The sequence below is a fragment of the Balaenoptera borealis genome, assembly GCF_965194805.1.
Source record: "Balaenoptera borealis genome assembly, chromosome: 4".
Taxonomy (NCBI): Eukaryota; Metazoa; Chordata; class Mammalia; order Artiodactyla; family Balaenopteridae; genus Balaenoptera; species Balaenoptera borealis.
Genome location: NC_138861.1, coordinates 49,522,357 through 49,530,501, shown reverse-complemented (window position 1 = coordinate 49,530,501; position 8,145 = coordinate 49,522,357). Strand labels below are relative to the sequence as shown.

The window sequence follows — 8,145 nt, the reverse complement described above, 5'->3', positions numbered from 1 at the left end:
CCTCAGGTACTCTAGCGTAGGAGAAAAAGCATTGAATTGGGAATTGTGAAACCTGGTAACTATTCTTAGCTGGCACGAATGAGCTATGTGAGTGACCTTGCACAAATCATGTTTTCTCTGGGCATCAGTTTCATTATTTATAAAATGAGGGCATTGGGTTAAACTATATTTAAGATCCTGTTGTGCTTTCTACGGTTCTCATTTTTAATTCTCCTTCTTTTTTTAAAAATTTTTTTTGTCTTTTTTCTAAATGCTCAAATACTACATTATTTAAGGTATATTTCCTGGCAGTGTTTTTTTTTTTTTTTTTTTTTCCTTCCCTCTCTGTCTCTTTCTTCAATATATGGGATAGGAGGATACTGACTAAGTCTGAGGGGAAGGAGGAGGAATAAAATTAGCTACAGGAAGGGTTTATATCCCCCTCTACAAGAAAACTTAAATACAGCTACCACCGCTTTGAAAGGAATGGTTTATGTCCAAGCAGCATTTTCCAGACAAGCTCTGTACTTTTTTTGCCAACAGAATTAACTTTAAACTGAAGTCAGTAGACAGTTAAACAAGAGTCGGCACTGGAAACAGCTGTGAGTAGACAAGACCAGTTACTTATAAGGTACTGTTTTTTACTCACTGAAATCTCCTTCAGGGTTCGTTTGTTTCGGGCACAAGTATTCTGTGGTCATTTGACCTTTTTCTCCCACTTTGCCTCTATTCTGAGAGAAAACACACTCTAAAATATCTTAGCTCTTTAGCTCTTTAGTATTGTTTTGTAGCTGTTGGTGGTTGAAGCTGCTAAGATTTTGTTTTGTTTTGTTTTGTTTTCAGGAACCTAATAATTGTTGTTGTTATTTTATTTTGAAGCTTAGTTTAACTTTGTCCTTTGTTTCCTCTTGTCATGGGTGGTTTTTATGTTTTATTGTTCATATAGAATAAAGCGGGATATGCTTTAATATTACAGAATGTACAGAAAGCTCTTGACCTGGGGGGAGGGGGGCAGAGATTGGTTAATGCATCATCAGCTTCAAGTATAAAACCTATATAGCCAATCAGATAAGAGGACCAGCACAGGGCAGCTCCAGGCACTTTAACTGGCTCAGTCGAGGCTCCCTGACCTCATCACAGCTTGGTGGGTCTGACCTGGAAAACACAAGTTTTTGAATTGGGGTTTTATCTTTAGTTTGCTTCTACGCTTGTTAATTTTAACCCTTCCTTCCCTTTACCCCCATTTATCTTTAAAAATTCTGGTAAGCCTGCTTTTTTTTAAAATGAAGTTTATCTTGTTAAGCTCATCCACCTTAAAGGGACAACATTTCTAAGAGTGATGTTTGCCATAAGATTTTAAATCACTGAGCTATGGAGGGGCTTTCAGAGCAGAAGAAGAGGAATAGCCCACGTGGCAGTGGAGTGGACGGAAAAGACCCCATGTACCACTGTCATCTGAGATGTCACTCTTTCCCCAGAGGCCTGGTTAACTAATATATAGTATTTGCTGCTGGTCAATAAACAGATAATAGAGGCAACTTAGTTCTCTATCTGTGGACTTTCCAGAAAGAAATCTTACAAGTCTACCACTGAAAACTCCAAAAGTTTTAGAAAGAATTTAGCCATTTTTGGAGAGTCATCTTTCTGAAATCCACCATATATTTTGCTATCTCTCTGGAGGGGACTAAATTCAATTTAATGTTTTCTGAATTGCTCAGTATTCTTGTCATGAATACACATCATAGAATTATTCTATAAAGTAATAATACTTGGGGGCTCTATTCTGTGGTGTGTAAGGCTATTTCTTCTTATGTCAAAAGGTCACATAATTACTATGCTTTTAAAAATTGTTGTATTATTCTTATAGGACATTTTGTGTGTGTGTGTCCACCATCCATATGGAAATGGGATTTCTTTACCTACTGATGTGGACAGTTTGCATTCTCTAACAACTCTCTTCAGCCTCAACCAAACCTTTGTAATTATTATTTCATTTGTGCTGTGCACAAGGAAACCAGAAAACAAACAAATTTATAAAAAATTATGGAAGGAATGAGAGACAATAACTTTATCTGAAGACCCCAAGAGAATCTTTTATGAGGAAAGTGTAGAACCAAAGTGCATAGACACAGTGACGTCTATTTTAGGTGCTTAGGAGACTTTTGGTTTATGTCCAAGTTCTTGGTTGTGTTCTGTAGTAGAAGTTGTCATGGAAGTGGCTCTGGGATAACTACCTCATTCCTGCATCAGATACAGAGAGTGCTGTTTGTTCTGCTTTTTATACAGTTACTGGAGGCATGTGTCAAGGAGTCAGTGACTAGCCAAATCCCAAGGGGTCTGTAATATTAATTAATATTAATCAAGTACTATGTATTCTATTTTAGTCCCATTCACACATATGCTATTCACATGCATGTATGGCTGGGAAATAGCATAATACTGCTTTGTAGGAAAGAGAGAAAAGGAAAAAAAATCATTATCATCTAGTCTATGCAATTCTTCTGTGTGGTGATGATACTTTAGGGAAAAAAGAGGAATGCAAGGCTAATTGTCTCAATGATATCTTGGTTTCTTTAACTGCATCTTCTCTTGCAGCTTTTTTTAAGCTGAAAATACTGTAAAGCATTGAATTTAGTAGCTGAATATATGTTTTCTTATCTTCCAATATTTTTTATGTTGTGCATTTCAGAGCAAAATGAATCACTGGTTTCTCAATGATCTTGATAATTAATCCTATTCTACACAAGAAAAATATTAAAACTGGATATATTAGACAGATACGTGAAGCTGTAAGCTGAGTCCAGGGCAATTCTACATTCCAACTTTAATTAGAATCCACTGCTAATTACTTGATCATAGAGCTTTATATAGAATTACATTGTGAGGCCTTTTGTATTGGAGGCCCTTTTTAAACTTAAGCTATTTTTTTAAATACAGGTTTCTCCTAGTCACTGTAGAAATTGTTCTAGGTATTAAAGCATCTTGTGGTGTGTATGACAAAGTCTTTCTGTTTGAAACAATGAATTAAGGACTGCCTTTTGTCTGCAACAGTGAATTTAGGGTCTATATAAATTTAGAAACATTGTCTAAAAGATAGAGATTTTGCTTATTTCCCCCCCTACTTCTTTCAGTTAAATAGCATGAGTTATGTTAAAATAAAATGGTATTCTAATTGAAACATAACTCTTTAAATTTGAAAGTATACTATTGTTATTTTAAGTCAATGTGATAAAGGTTTCCTTTACTTAACTGAGTATTTCAGGTTAATCAGAATTTAATTTTCACATTCATACCTAATTAGGAAATTTGATATATGATGCATATTTTACATGAGAACTATATTACCACAACATCTAAACTTAAAATCCCTGAAAACTCAATGCCATTAGGAATACACAGTTGGGAAGACTTCTATTTAGAAAATGCTGTTTCAAACTAGTAAAGGAAGAAAAAGCTAAAATAAATTAACACATGACAGTGTTCACTGGTAATGCCTTGTAAGGATCCTTTTTAACATAACCTCATGAGGATTCTCCAGAAGTCTCAGAAGCTAGCCCCTCATGAACTAGATCAGTGAGCAAGATGTATGTGTTCCAAGGGGCTGTCAAGCTTAATGCGGTAGGTTGTGAACTGGGGAGAGAAGCTGTTGATATTTCCTAAATTGTTGAACAGAGAGATAATTGATTTGTTCTCATAAAAATCTGCATTTAGTTCATTTTCAATTACAACCTCTCAGGAAAGAAGAGATGCTCAAACTGACCGAACTACATCCTTATATATTGGCCTTTGTTTAATGTACTAAACTGGTACTTCTAGACAATTTAAAAGGTGATGTGGTCAAAGACTAAGGTTCTTTTGGTACACCTTAGTCATGCAATAAGTGTTTGCTGAATGAACATAACTTAAAACGGTATTAACAAATAAGATGATACTAAAACCATATGTTTTACTTCATATTTTATTATTGGAGTATTTGTTATTTAGTTTACTGCTGGGTCATGCTAAAACATGAAAACTTCATTAGAAAACACCATTTAACAAATTATGAAATTGCGGTTAGCACACAGTAATTTGGAACTGTACATTTCTATGAAGAAAAAGCATCAGGTGCCTATTGTCAATAATAATTTAAAAAGCAGAGTTGGAGGACATGGAGGTGTCAGCCATTTTCCTTTACCCCTTTTTTGTTTGGTTTATTTTGCTGAAGGTACTGTGGGATTTATAATACATTTGCTACAAGCAGATGTTGCTAGCATTTGATTGTATTAATATTATATATATTTTTTTGTGGGGGAAACAGCAGGAAATTAGAAGAATAAATAAATGTGGCTGAGTCCAAGACAATTTTACAAACCAAATATTATTTTGGTGATCTTAAAATTTAAAAAAAAACTTTAAAGATTATATAAGTTAGAAAGATCTAGGCAAACACTGACATCTTTCCAAACTAACAAAAAATAATAGTAATTCTAAGGAGCAATTTTCATGTTTCTGTAGCTTCTATCTCCAACCTGCTTGCCTTTGAATACGTTTAATATCAAGCGTGTCTTCTGTGGTCCTTCTCTGCAACATGGTGCTAGTTCAGCAGGGAAGATGGCACTTATAGGTCCTCCTTCTCCACACATGAAAACATTATAAGTAGAGTTGAATACGATGGAAATGAAAACAACCTTCCTGTAAACCTCAAATGTAAAATGCCTTTCCCAACTCACAAGGGAGTTAGCAATGATAATGATTATAAAGAGAGTGACAAAATAAATTATTGTCACCAATTCCACTCTCTAGAAGATTAATTCTTATTGTGAGACTTCTTTCTGTATTTGTGTACATAATACGGTACCAACATTTTGTTTCATCTTATTTTTACAAAATTGGCTTAGCACTGCACATTTGAATTCCACCTATTTCGTGTAACATTTTATTGGCAACTTTTTCTATATCATTCAGAACACTTTGGAAAACAGATAATTGACAAGTGTATAATATTCTATACTGTGACTATACCGTACATAATAGAATATGCCCCCCCATCTTTGGGAACCCATGTTGTTTCAATGTGTTCTTTGATAAACAAAATAAGGATAGGTATTCATTTACATATGATTTTTTGTTCATTTGATTATTTTAGAGCTGTAATGACTTAGAAATTAGCAAGTCCAAATCTCTCTTTTTACAGAGTAGGAGAACTAAGTCCAGAAATACTACTCATCTAGAATCCAGGCTTCCAGCTTTCAGTCTAATTTCTATATTCATCCAGAAGAAGTAATGACTGGGCGATAAATTTATTCAGGGGCAAGAGGTGAAAGCATAATTTCCTTCTGTCTGAGTAAGAGGTCAACCATGTACCCTATTCTCTGAAAATCCTCAGGGAACAGAAGAGTTCTCATACTAAAGAAAGAACTCAAAATTCCATGCTAGAAGTCTTTATTACACAAGGGGTGATAAACATATAATAGCTATGGGAACATTTTTAAATAGCTGTCATTTCATTAATGAGTATTTGCTAAAGAATTTCCTGGGCCACTGGTGTTTATGGAACTTTTAAACAAAATATTTATGAAGATGAAACCAGGCCTTGCTTCATAAATTATATCCTTTTACCTGCACCTTTGCTTTTCCTCAGGGCACAACCAATGTTCAAGCCTCTGCTACACTAAACAAATACACACTCAACTTTCTCAACCAAGCTTTCTCTTCTTGGTGCCAAGAAAAATTTGCATTTTCTGCCTCTGCTTCCTCGCCTCCCTCTGACTCTATAACTCTTTGCAGTTTGGCACTTATTTCCATCACAATACTGAAAATATCTCTCAGAGGTTGCTAATGATGGTGGAATTAATGGTTAAATCCAACACCTTCTTATCCTTGTGCCCACCTCTGCTTTTTCTACCATTTATACTATTTACTGTCTTCCTCTTCTTTTTTTTTGTTTTTTTATAAACCACTTTATTGAGATAATATATCACACAATTCTCCCATTTAAAGTACACAATTCAATGGTTTTTAGTATATTCACAGACTTGTGCAATTTCTGTCGTGAGATGTTAGGGATCTTGTACTGGCCTGTAATTCCATCTCTTTTTTCTTCACTCTCTTCAGAGGGCTCCTGTCTTTTTCCCACCTCCTTGTGTGTTTCTTTTATTTCCCCCCATTATACTTTCTTCCTCAGAAGATTGCATCCAGTCTCACGGCTTCAACTTAAAGCCCAATCTAGAGATCTGGTCAGCAAGACCTCTTCTAATCCATACTTTATACAAGTTATAATAAAGGTCCCCTTCCTCCGGACGCACAATGCTTTGACTTGGCAGGGAACTGGGCTGTATCTCAGCCCCAACTTGACTGTACAAGCTTCCTTACGTAGTTGCCCTGCTCTTCAGAGCCTCCTATACAATGCTGTCTCAGGTATTCCAGTGCTTCAAACTCCTTATCTTACCCCAGCTCAAACCAGCCCTTCATCTTTATCTCCTTCCTCACTTCCTATACAGTCAGGTGATGGTGATTATAGAATTAAAAAATATGTGTTCCCAGCATTTTTTTCTCTTCGTTCTCATGGCCACCATCTTGCTCCGAATTTAATTATCTCCCTAATCCTGTACCACTCCAATCCATCTTCCACACTGCTGGCAATTTAAAAGAGATATATATGTATATTCTCCCTCAATTTTTCAGTGAGCTCTTAGTAGAGGGTTAACAGCAAGGGCTATGGAGTTGAATTTCAGGACCTGAGGCCCAGCCCTGGCACAATTTACAGGTATCATCCTGTGCAAGTTATTTAATATTTCTAAGCTTTCGTTTTCTCACGTAAAATAAGGACTCCAAAAATGGCTAACGTGCATATGTTCTACCTAGTGCTCTGTACACTTCCCGTGCAGTCTTCCTTCCTTCAATACTCAAAAGAGCAAATTTTATTATATTGACACTAAACATTCTTAAAAAGTGAAATCCAACTAATCTTAAAGAAACTGGTTTATTCTTCATGAGTTCAATTTGGTTTTTTGAAGAAACCCACACTAAAGTTAAACCCAGATAATACCAATGATCTTAGCCCTATTGATGGTGATGGTGAAACAAAGGTAAGTGGGTGTTGCATTTCATTTTGAGACAAAGGCAGCTCCTGTCCCAGTATTTTCTTTTAAGAAAGGAGAGCAAGAAAAGTTAAACGAAGTGTTTTTTTTTTTCTTTTTTAATAACTACAAACTACATGATGCAAATGAACACTTTTCTTTTATATTTCTATGTGGTTTTCTTTATTTATTCTTTACGACTCAACCTTATAGTCACAAAGCAAACAAGTGGAGTAGCCAGAAGTCTATCCTAGGTTTTTTGATAATAGGCTCCCTGCCTCATTTGCATACTGCTTCTCTTTCTTTGAAGTTAAGAATCCACGCAGTGACATGGTCAAATTTAAGCAGAAATACTCCAAAGTAATGATTAAGGGTTTTCAGATGTATGCCGTGAATATTATTTCACTATAGTTTTAACATCAAGCAATGGGTTAATTTAGTTTTTCCAAATTGATACATGCCTGTCACTTTGGATAGATAAACTGACCATTTGCCCTTGTGTCCAATATGGGTTTTTTAAAAGCTGTGCTAGTGTCTCCTTTAGTGCTTTCCCCCAGAGACTGCTAAGTTATTTCTGTCAGAGGACTTAGACTCTTTCTTAGCATCAAAGGGTTCTGTGGCTTATTTCATGTCCTTAATCAGCTCATTAATTACTTATAAATGGAAGTTGCCTAAATCATATAATAGGGAAGTTGGATGGGATCTTGAAGATCTTGTCATTGAGCACCCCCATATGTCAAATGACCAAAACAGTCCAAAATAGGCTGTGTGACTTATCCATGATCCTAAAGCAAATCTAGAGCATGTTTCCTCGATAAGAACATCTACCTTACAGTTATGTGGCAACTTCTTGGAATATTAATTGCATTGAACAGTCTCAGCATCACAGAGAATAAGCCTGAGTCTTCTCTCCTCTCCTCCCTCTATCTTTCTGTATCAGCAGGAATCGTTCACTCTAGTATGTATATCAGAGATCCATTCACAGGAACTGCTTTTTGGTAGAGAAAGCCTTCCAAACACTTGACTTTAAACTTCTTTAACTCCTGAAATGGGAATTAGGGACATACATACCAACTAGAATAATGAAATATTTATGAATTATCTC

General features: G+C 35.6%; 1 protein-coding gene across 3 annotated transcripts in view; it reads left to right on the top strand.

The window, feature by feature from the left end:
* Positions 1–8,145, top strand: part of ARHGAP24 (Rho GTPase activating protein 24) — a 518,667-nt gene that overhangs the window by 299,461 nt on the left and 211,061 nt on the right. Inside the window, exon 1 of one of the 3 annotated variants that reach the window (XM_082391128.1) lies at positions 371–610. The exons of the other annotated variants lie outside the window; for them this stretch is intronic. The gene's annotated coding sequence lies outside the window, so the exon portion shown is untranslated. Of the gene's footprint in view, positions 1–370; positions 611–8,145 lie in introns of those variants that run through there. 3 annotated transcript variants of the gene reach the window in all.